At 44.7% G+C, this 9,906-nt stretch overlaps 1 long non-coding RNA gene across 1 annotated transcript; it reads left to right on the forward strand.

The window, feature by feature from the left end:
- Window positions 1–1,480: 1,480 nt before the first annotated feature.
- Window positions 1,481–3,710, forward strand: LOC308466097. Its single transcript, XR_013980666.1, has 2 exons — window positions 1,481–1,616; window positions 3,169–3,710. It is a non-coding gene; the product is annotated as an uncharacterized lncRNA (long non-coding RNA).
- Window positions 3,711–9,906: the final 6,196 nt, after the last annotated feature.

The following is a 9,906-nucleotide window of genomic DNA, read 5'->3' on the forward strand; positions in this document are numbered from 1 at the left end:
CTCTTCATATATGTTCCTGGGACATCTGACCTGCCTGGTTTCCTTGATCTACAGTAAAGAATTAAAGTATGCACATTTTCGTCCATTTCAGCCTCTGTGTATTCCTTAAAGACATCGAAAGAGTAGATGGACTGTTCCAATGCTTCCAACATTAGTTTGTTCTCTGACCATGTTCCTGATATTTAAGTGTTTAGTTAGTCATATGAGAGGGACTCAGTGTGCATAGTACTTTATGTACATAGGCAGTGCTTTTTTTCTTCCTAAAAAAATTGTTTAGGCAGTACTCTCATTTTGACTCCAAAAAATCACTATTATATACAGTGGTACCTTGGGTTAAGAACTTAATTTGTTCTGGAGGTCCGTTCTTAACCTGAAATTGTTCTTAACCTGAAGCACCACTTTAGCTAATGGGGCCTCCTGCTGCCACTGCGCCGCCACTGCGCAATTTCTGTTCTCATCCTGAAGCAAAGTTCTTAACCCAAAGTACTATTTCTGAGTTAGTGGGTTAGTGGAGTCTGTAACCTGAAGCGTCTGTAAACTGAAACGTCTGGAACCCAAGGTACCACTGTAGTTCAAATCGGGGAAAATAAATACAGTAAATGGACAAAAGTACAAAGACTCACAAGATGTTTAGGGGTATGCGTACCCCTGCATCTCCCCCCCCCAAAAAAACCCACTGTACATAGGGACTTGTGTAGAGGAACCTACCTTTTATCAAATGCTATTCAGACCTTTGCAAATTAAAACTGGCATCTTGAAAACATACCAACAGCCGGTGCACTTGGCAAAACAGGAATAGCATTTATTTATTTTTAAATAAAACATGGGCATATTTACTTATGATAGGTTATTTAAGCCTTGTTCAGCTAATACAGATAATCAGATTAAAACAGGGTGGGACTGCTTTATACTCTTCTCTCAGAGGAAAACTGGAACGCTCTCCTATACTTGCAGTGCTCCAAATCATCAGTGCCCATGCATGCACATATATTGATATGTACATGAGCACTTGTCTAAAGTCAAGAAATATCCATTTCCATCCCAGAGGTTTGACCACAAAGCAACCACAAAGACCATATCCTATTCTGGATAACACCCCACTCCTAAACAGGGAATGCACCATAACTCAGTGGTAGAACATCTGTTTTACAGGTAGAAGGTATCAGATCCTCTGCCTTAAACCATGAAGAGACACCACCAGTCGGTACAGATAGGATTGAGCTATGTAGACCATTCCTCTCCTGCTCAAGAAAGCATCTTTATGCCATATGTTTGTTTTATCACTGCCAGCTTGATGTCATGCTATCATTCCTTTGTCATACTCCTATAAGTGCTTTCAGCTCTGATTTCAAAATAACCAGGGCACCAAGCCAATGGAGCATTAATCACTCACAATTAATAAATGCCTAGTTGATGAGAGATATGGATTAAGCAGGGGAATACCAATTGGAATGGAGGAATACAGAAGGATGTCAGCACTACGTCAGGAATCAGCTGGTGTTTAGAGATGCCTCACTTCCCCTGGGATGGGTCGGTGGCACTGTATAAAATAAGAGAGGGTTCTTCACTCCTTCACTGGAACTTGTTCTTCTAAGGAACTACCGCTGCTGAACAAGGTAAGGTGTTTATTATTATTCATGCAAGATGTGGCAGGGTATGAGAGAAGTTGGATATTTGCACTTCCCCCCCCTCCAAATTCAGCAATTATTCTGTGTTGGGATGGACAGAATTTCAAACTATCCATTAGAGATAGGCATGGAGCCACCCTTCTAAAACAACATTGGGTCCATGTTCTTCCATATACTTGCTGCTTGGTGACTCATCCCAAAGAATCTGACAGAAAATAGACAGAATTGCTTTATTGATTCTTTACGTTTGTATCCTATCATTCCTCCAGGGAGCTCAAGGTTCACACAAGTTCTCTGTAGAGATTTAGGCTGAAAGAGAGTGATAGGCCAAGGGACTGACCCCCTACCCAGTGAACTTCATGATGACCAAGTGGGAATTTGAACCATGGTTTCCTGGGTCCTAGTCCAACACTTTAACCACTAAGCCACAGTGGCTGTAGATTTTGTCTTCAATGCCAGACCAGTGTAGCAAATAGGGAGTGGGAGGACAATAGCTGCAGGTGTTGAATAGGTTCAAGGTGTTCATCAATGTATTATCTTTGCCAAGTCTTAAGGTGGGGAGGTAGTCTAGATGTGTTCAAGTTTTCTCAGTCTTTGGGAAGGAGCAGATTGTCTACCGACTGGCAGAAGCTTGCCTAGATCTCAAGCAGAGGTTTCTCCCAGTTCAAACTGAAGATGTCAGGAATTGAAACTGGGACCTTCTGCATGCAAAACAGATGCTATGCCATTGAACTATGGTTCTCCAAGACATAGAACTGGTGACTGAGGGGTGTTGAAGAATCATTCAGAGACTGGTGGACCACACAGAGCACTAGCAGGATCCCGATGAGTCTAATTCCAGTCTATATATCAAGTCTATGTGCAGCCCACCACCCTGGTTTTCCCAGTAGTGATGTATGGAAGTGAGAGCTGGACCATAAAGAAGGCTGATCGCCGAAGAATTGATGCTTTTGAATTATGGTGCTGGAGGAGACTCTTGAGAGTCCCATGGACTGCAAGGAGATCAAACCTATCCATTCTGAAGGAAATCAGCCCTGAGTGCTCACTGGAAGGACAGATCCTGAAGCTGAGACTCCAATACTTTGGCCACCTCATGAGAAGAGAAGACTCCCTGGAAAAGACCCTGATGTTGGGAAAGATGGAGGGCACAAGGAGAAGGGGACAACAGAGGGTGAGATGGTTGGATAGTGTTCTCGAAGCTACCAGCATGAGTTTGACTAAACTGCGGGAGGCAGTGGAAGACAGAAGTGCCTGGCGTGCTCTGGTCCATGGGGTCACAAAGGGTCGGACACGACTAAATGACTAAACAACAACAACATGTGCAGCCCATCACCCTGATTGTGTGGCCCCTAGGTTCATGATGCAAACTTCACTATTTTTTGCAATCCCAGTCAAGCAGCAAAGACTAACATCTCATGAGCTCATGGTGGGTCATGATAGGAGACCTACCGGTGGCCAGTATAGAAGCCTGATCTAAACGATATGTTTTGAAAAGAGTTTTGTGGTTCCTCCTCCGACCATCTCTCTGTCTCCTTTACAGGTTCACCCTTCTACTCTTTAAAAATGAGTTGCTGCTGTTGTGGACGTCGTGGCTGCTGCTGTTGCAACCAACGTAGGCCAAGAGTGGTCTACTATGTCAGGAGGCAGGTCCCCGTTTCATCCAGCTGTTGTGGCAACCGATATTCTTACATCCCTTCACGAATTTGCTGCTCTCGTGGATCTCAGCTCCCCATCCAGCAGTGCTGCCCACCAGGGAAGAGATGCTAAAGAAATCTCTGCCGGCATTGAGAAACGCTCGAAATCTCCATCTCAACAGCTGGGTGGAGAAAGGCATCACGGAGAACCCCGATTTGAAAACCTGTTTGTTCACCTCTTGCAATCGCATCTTGCTGAGTTAAATGCCTGAAACCTTCCTCACCACCATGATCACCTCCTTTGCTCAACTGAACAATTTCCATTTGCTTTATTCCTTGGAACGAATTCCTGAATTAGTTTCTAACAATTGAATGAGAGGCAATACTGTGCTTTTGAGCCACATGGTGTGCAAAGCAAACATTAAAAAAAAAATGTGCAATTAAATAAGTTCTCATTTTCTTAATACTTCACTCCCACATGACCACCCTTGTCTGCAAACTACACCTCAGGCCCTTTTAACAATCCAGACAATCCAGGATTTCCCAGGGACAATCCTGGATTTACAGAAGCCGTCCCAGTTTCTGATTTGATCCTGGAATGTCCCACTTTTCCTTTGGACGTCCCTATTTTCTTTGGGGAAATGTTGGAGGGTATGGAGTTATGCAACCCCTGAGCCAAGGAGATAAGTAGCTATACAGCCTTTAGAAGGCATCTGAAGGCAGCCCCGTATAGGAAAGTTTTTAATGTTTAATGTTTTATTATGTTTTTACATATGTTGGAAACTACCTAGTCAAATGGATAATTACTATTAATATTACTAAGGGTGTCCCTATTTTCATTGGAAAAATGTTGGAGGGCATGAATAATCAATCCCTTTCACCAGGGAATGCTGGGGATTGTACCTCTGTGAGGGGAATGCTCAACATCCTTAACAAACTACAGTTCACAGGTATCAGATCGGCCAGACTTCAAGGGAATACGAACTCCCTCCCTCACGACTGGATGCCAGAAACAGGAATCAAGAGGCCTTACCAATGTATTTATTTAAGAATTACAGAGACATGGAAAGTACATCCACTCAAAAGATGGCGTTGCTCCAACTGGGCTGCTCCACCCTCCAGTAGTGGTGTAGTGGTTAAGAGCGGCAGACTCGTAATCTGGTGAACCAGGTTCGCTTCCCCGCTCCTCCACATGCAGCTGCTGGGTGACGTTGGGCTAGTCACACTTCTTTGAAGTCTCTCAGCCCCACTCACCTCACAGAGTGTTTGTTGTGGGGGAGGGAGGGAAAGGAGAATGTTAGCCGCTTTGAGACTCCTTCGGGTAGTGATAAAGCAGGATATAAAATCCAAACTCCTCCTCCACCTCTTCTTCTTCTTCTTCTTCTTCTTCTTCTTCTTCTTCTTCTTCTTCTTCTTCTTCTTCCCTTTCTAGCAACAGCACTTCCCCTTATGGTGGCCGCCAGGTGTTAATTGTCTCTGGCTCTTTTGCTCTTGCACTTTCTTTCTTTCTTTTTTTTAAAATGATATTTATTGAAAGAATTTTTTTTTAAAAGTTACAAAAGAAAACAAGTAGAAAAAGAGAAAAACAAGCCACTTCCAACCATACAAATACAAATTCAAAATAAGAGAGAAAAAAACAAAAATACACCACAAAAATTTAAAAACATTTAAAAACAAATCCATTATTCTCAACTCCTCAATTGTCATTACCCTCTTTCCTTGACCTCCTCCTCCTCCCCTTCCTTGTGTCCTGGTTGTTAATTGTCACAGCAAATCCTTTCCATATTTCATAATATTCTGTTGTTACATTACCTTAAACTATTTTAATCTTATCTTACTATAAAAAAACTTGGAACTTAAAACTTAAATCTTATTTTTACCAACTTCTCATAACCATAATATTCTTACATAATTCTTTGAACATTTTTACTAAAGCCAAATAATTTCATTCCAACATTTTTCTAACATTCATCAATTTTATAAAACAGTCCTAGTAATGAAAAGAAATAAATAAAAACAAATCCAATCTTCATCCAGCATCCCTTCCTCCTGCTCTTGCACTTTCAATGCACTCTGGCAGGGACGGATTTAGGTCTGATGAGTCCCAAAGCTACTGAAGGTAATGGGGCCCTTTATATTTCCAGCTGTCCTTTGTCAACAACAAATTGTTGCTGTTTTTTGTGTTGAATATATGTTATATGGTAATTTATGGACCTAATAGGTATCTAAAGCCATTTGCGCGTGTTGTCACGCAACCAGTCCATGCAGAATGTAGGCACCCTATATATAGAAAGGAGCAAAGCAGTGATATTTTGGGGAGCAGGTTAGCAGGAGGTGCCCATGACTAACATCATAGGAGCCTACACAACACAAAACACAGTTGCTGTATGTAGGTTTTATTTAATTTTTTTTAAATCTTATATTTTGGAAATGTACATCCAGGTTTTTTTTTCCCTTTAATTTTTTTGGGGGGGCCCAAGAGAGTGGGGCCCTAAGCTATAGCTTATTTAGCTTATACATAAATCCAGGACTGCATACCAGGTTCTGGGAGAAGTGGGGTCGGGAATGCTTTCCAGTGCTAACATGTCAGCTGGCTGTTCTGGCTCTGTCTCCCTTCTCCCTTCTCCCAACACCTCCCAACTCTTCTCTTCACCTGTCTCTGAGCTGTGACCCTCCTCAAACCACTCCTGTAAATCAATACAATTTTCCCCTTCTCAGGAAGGTTCAAGAAGAGGGGGAGGGTGGTCTCCACCATTCCTCCTCAGTTCTGTCCTCCTCAGTCCAGTCCCTGACAACAGGCTTCTTTGAGGGTGAAAGGTTATAACAGGCATAGGCAAACTCAGCCCTCCAGATGTTTTGGGACTACAACTCCTGTCATCCCTGACTACTGGTCTTGTTAGCTAGGGATGATGGGAGTTGAAGTCCCAAAACACCTGGAGGGCCAAGTTTGCCTATGCCTGGGTTATAGTTTAGAATTGTGAAATATTGCTTTAGATGTATAGTGCAGATGGGACCTAAGAGTCACCTGCCAGGTCTTTCAGCTTCTATATGTAAACTTGGGGTTGTTGGATGGCATTTTGTCCATCACAAGGCACAGAGGTAAACAATGGAGTGTGCTCCCATAGGAGTGATGGACACCAAAATGGATGGCTTTAAAAGAGGATTAGAAAGATTCACAGAGGATAAGGCTATCTCCATGGTCGAAGGCAGCAATGCTTATGAATACCAGAGAGTTCTCCTGTGCTTGGTTCCTTGTGGGCTCCGTTTTGAGGCATCTGGGTGGCCATTTTGAGAGGAAGATTCCCCCAAAGAAGGAAGAGCTGTAGCTCAGTGGTAGAGCAGCTCTTTTGCATGCAGAAGGACACAGGTTCAGTCCGCAGAGAGCGTCCGCCTGTCAGTGTGCATCTTATAATGAAATGCCTCCATACAAAATGGCTTGAGAATTGGAATTGTGACTTAAATAACTGAAGGGTGGAGGGATATTGAGGCAGATTTGAACCAGTAATCATTCGAATCTACTTTTCCTCAGCCCACCAGGTAAACCATCAGCCTTCCACCAAACTGGGCAGTGGGAGAGCATGTGTGTGTGTGTGTGTGTGTGTGTGTGTGTGTGTGTGAGAGAGAGAGAGAGAGAGAGAGAGAGAGAGAGTTTCCAGCAGTAAACAAAAAAAAAAAAACAAAAAAAAAGCAAACCAAAATTCTGCACAGAAATTTATAGGGAAAATAATTGTCCCATCCTTGAAGGGGAATTTATGTGAGGTTCAGAGTGTTTTCATGAGGTAATTTTGAGGGGAAGATCTGGGAAAGAATAAGAACAAATGCTTGGGCTAAGAAATTGCCAATAAGGGATTGGTGCATTAGATTTCCACTGAGGGAAAAGAGAAGTGGAGTTTGCCTCATCAGGCTCTTTGCAGTCAAGCGGCTTCTAGAACTGGAGGGGAAGGAATGTAAGGGCAAAGATGGCTCCTTGCATCCCTAGCTGTGCATGCAGAAAATCTTAATGAATAAAAAAGGCAGACCCAGGAGTATGGTAGCTTTCATGATTTCTTAATTTTTATTATTGTCTGCACATGTAGTTGGAGAAAGCATGCATTATAGCTGAGGACCCTAGAACACCAAGAGGAAACTCAAAACACCATCTATGCTACATACAATAGGCTTGGCTACATGCAACAGGCTCCTTTGCTGATGAGAAGGCTGTTGAAGGAATAATAGGAAACACAGAAGAAGGAGATTCGAAGTAGTGACTGAAGGAGCCTGGTGAGAAGCTTCAGGCAATTCATCCTTTGTAATCAAGTAACCCAGCAGCCTTAACGACCAATGCTGTTGGCCGCTATTCAGGTTGTTGCATCGACTGCTTCTGGACTTTGTTTGACTCTGGACGGTCCTTTAGCACTTCTTGGTGCCACAACATTTAGTGGTACAGCAGGGGGCACAGCATGTCTGGCTGCAGCAGGGAGAGCAGCAAGATTTGCAACTGCTGCATGGGGAGCAACAGGACTGACCACAACAGGACTGACCACAGCAGGGGGAGCAGCAGGACTGGCCACAACAGGACTGGCCACAGCAGGGAGAGCAGCAAGACTGGCCACAGCAGGACTGGCCACAGCAAGGGGAGCAGCAGGACTGGCCACAGCAGGGGGAGCAGCAAGACTGGCCACAGCAGGGGGAGCAGCAGGACTGGCAACAGCAGGGGGAGCAGCAGGACTGACCACAGCAGGACTGTCCACAGCAGGGGGAGCAGCAAGACTGGCCACAACAGGACTGACCACAGCAAGGGGAGCAGCAAGACTGGCCACAACAGGACTGGCCACAGCAAGGGGAGCAGCAAGACTGGCCACAACAGGACTGGCCACAACAAGGGGAGCAGCAGGACTGGCCACAGCAGGGCACAGGGCAGCACAGGAGAGCTGTCCCACAGGAGGAAGAGCAGCAATCGTTACAGCCCATCTTTTGTGGAGTGAAGGCAAAGCTGAAAGAGAACCAAAAGGATACATTCTCTCTCTCTCTCTCTCACCGTCCATTGTAGGGGCTGCCACCTCTGCTCACCCCACTCACCAACCCCATCAATCCAGCTGTTAATCTCCCTTCCCTCACATTTGGCCAATTCATCCTCCGTTTACACAAAACCCCTCCCCTTAAATCTACCCCCTCTACAGCCCCCTCTCACAGCTCATACCAACCCCAACCCTATTTATCTGAAGAAGGAAGGGGCTTCAGAAAGTGGTTTGCCAAACTGCTCTCTGAAGCACCTCCCACTCTGCTTTAAACACCGCTGCAATGAAAAAGCAGTCTACGCCACAACATTCTGTTGTATCTAGCTTATTGTGCAAAGTAGAATATAGGAATGCAGTAGAGGGATGGAAACATAGGATGCTGTCTTAAGCTGAGACAGACCATCATTCCACCAAGCTCAGTATTGTCTGCACTGATGGGTAGCATCCAGGGTTTCCTAACTGGGGTGAATTCCCAGCTCTACTTGAAGATACTGAAGACTGAACCTAGAATCTTCAACATGCAAAGCACATACTCTACCACTGAGCTACTGTCCTTCCAGGCAGATAATGGGCTGAGCGGAGAGTTCAGAACTCACTTACACTAGATTATTGCACTGTGAAGGAAGGGCTCCAATTCTGTCAAAGGTTCTTCCCGCTTCCTGGCTTTTAAAATACAAAAGAATCAGTGGAACTTACCAGTTGTGGTAGACTGTGAAGTCAATGAAGTAATGTGAGTGAAGGACGGAGGGATGGGAGTCCTTTTATGCAGGTCCACAAGCCCATCCCCAAGGAAGTGAGGCAGCGTAAAAGCATGCCCAGTTCTTCCTTGGCCATCCAAGCGCATTGCCATCTGCTGCGCCATCATCCGGTCTGTAATCCGTCTTGGGATCTTGTTGTATTTGTGATGAACAAAGTATATTTGGGGCCTATTATTTAACTTAGGTTCAGCTAATAACACTGTAATTTCCCCATGTGTCTAAGAGGCACTCAAAGGATTAATGTAATAAGAAGAATATTTAGCACGGTGGACATTTCGCTCAGCTGTCTTCCCGGATCCGGTGACAACAGACACTGATTCATGAGCCGGAAGGTCTTATCCCACTGGAGATGCATGGGCTAAATGTCATCCCCCTTCCATTAGGAGATTCATGTGACTTTTCAGGTAAGTTATACTTATTGAGGAGGAAATATGACACCCGGAAAAATCAAGTTGCCAATGTACATGGGGAGACAGTGACAATATTGAAATAATCCTGATGGATTGATGGAAGTGGGTGGTGCTGTGGTCTAAACCACAGAGCCTAGGGCTTGCCAATCAGAAGGTTGGTGGTTCAAATCCCCATAATGGGGTGACCTCCCTTTGCTCGGTCCCTGCTTCTGCCAACCTAACAGTTCGAAAGCACGTCAAAGTGCAAGTAGATAAATAGGGTTATTTTCAGTGGGAAGGTAAACGGCGTTTCCGTGCGCTGCTCTGGTTCGCCAGAAGTGGCTTAGTCATGCTGGCCACATGATCCAGAAGCTGTACGCCGGCTCCCTCAGCCAATAAAGCAAGATGAGCGCCGCAACCCCAGAGTCATCCGCGACTGGACCTAATGGTCAGGGGTCCCTTTACCTTTACTAGATATATCCATGAAGGATCAGGTTGTC

Source organism: Podarcis pityusensis (assembly GCF_964106645.2).
Source record: "Podarcis pityusensis genome assembly, chromosome: 16".
NCBI lineage: Eukaryota > Metazoa > Chordata > Lepidosauria > Squamata > Lacertidae > Podarcis > Podarcis pityusensis.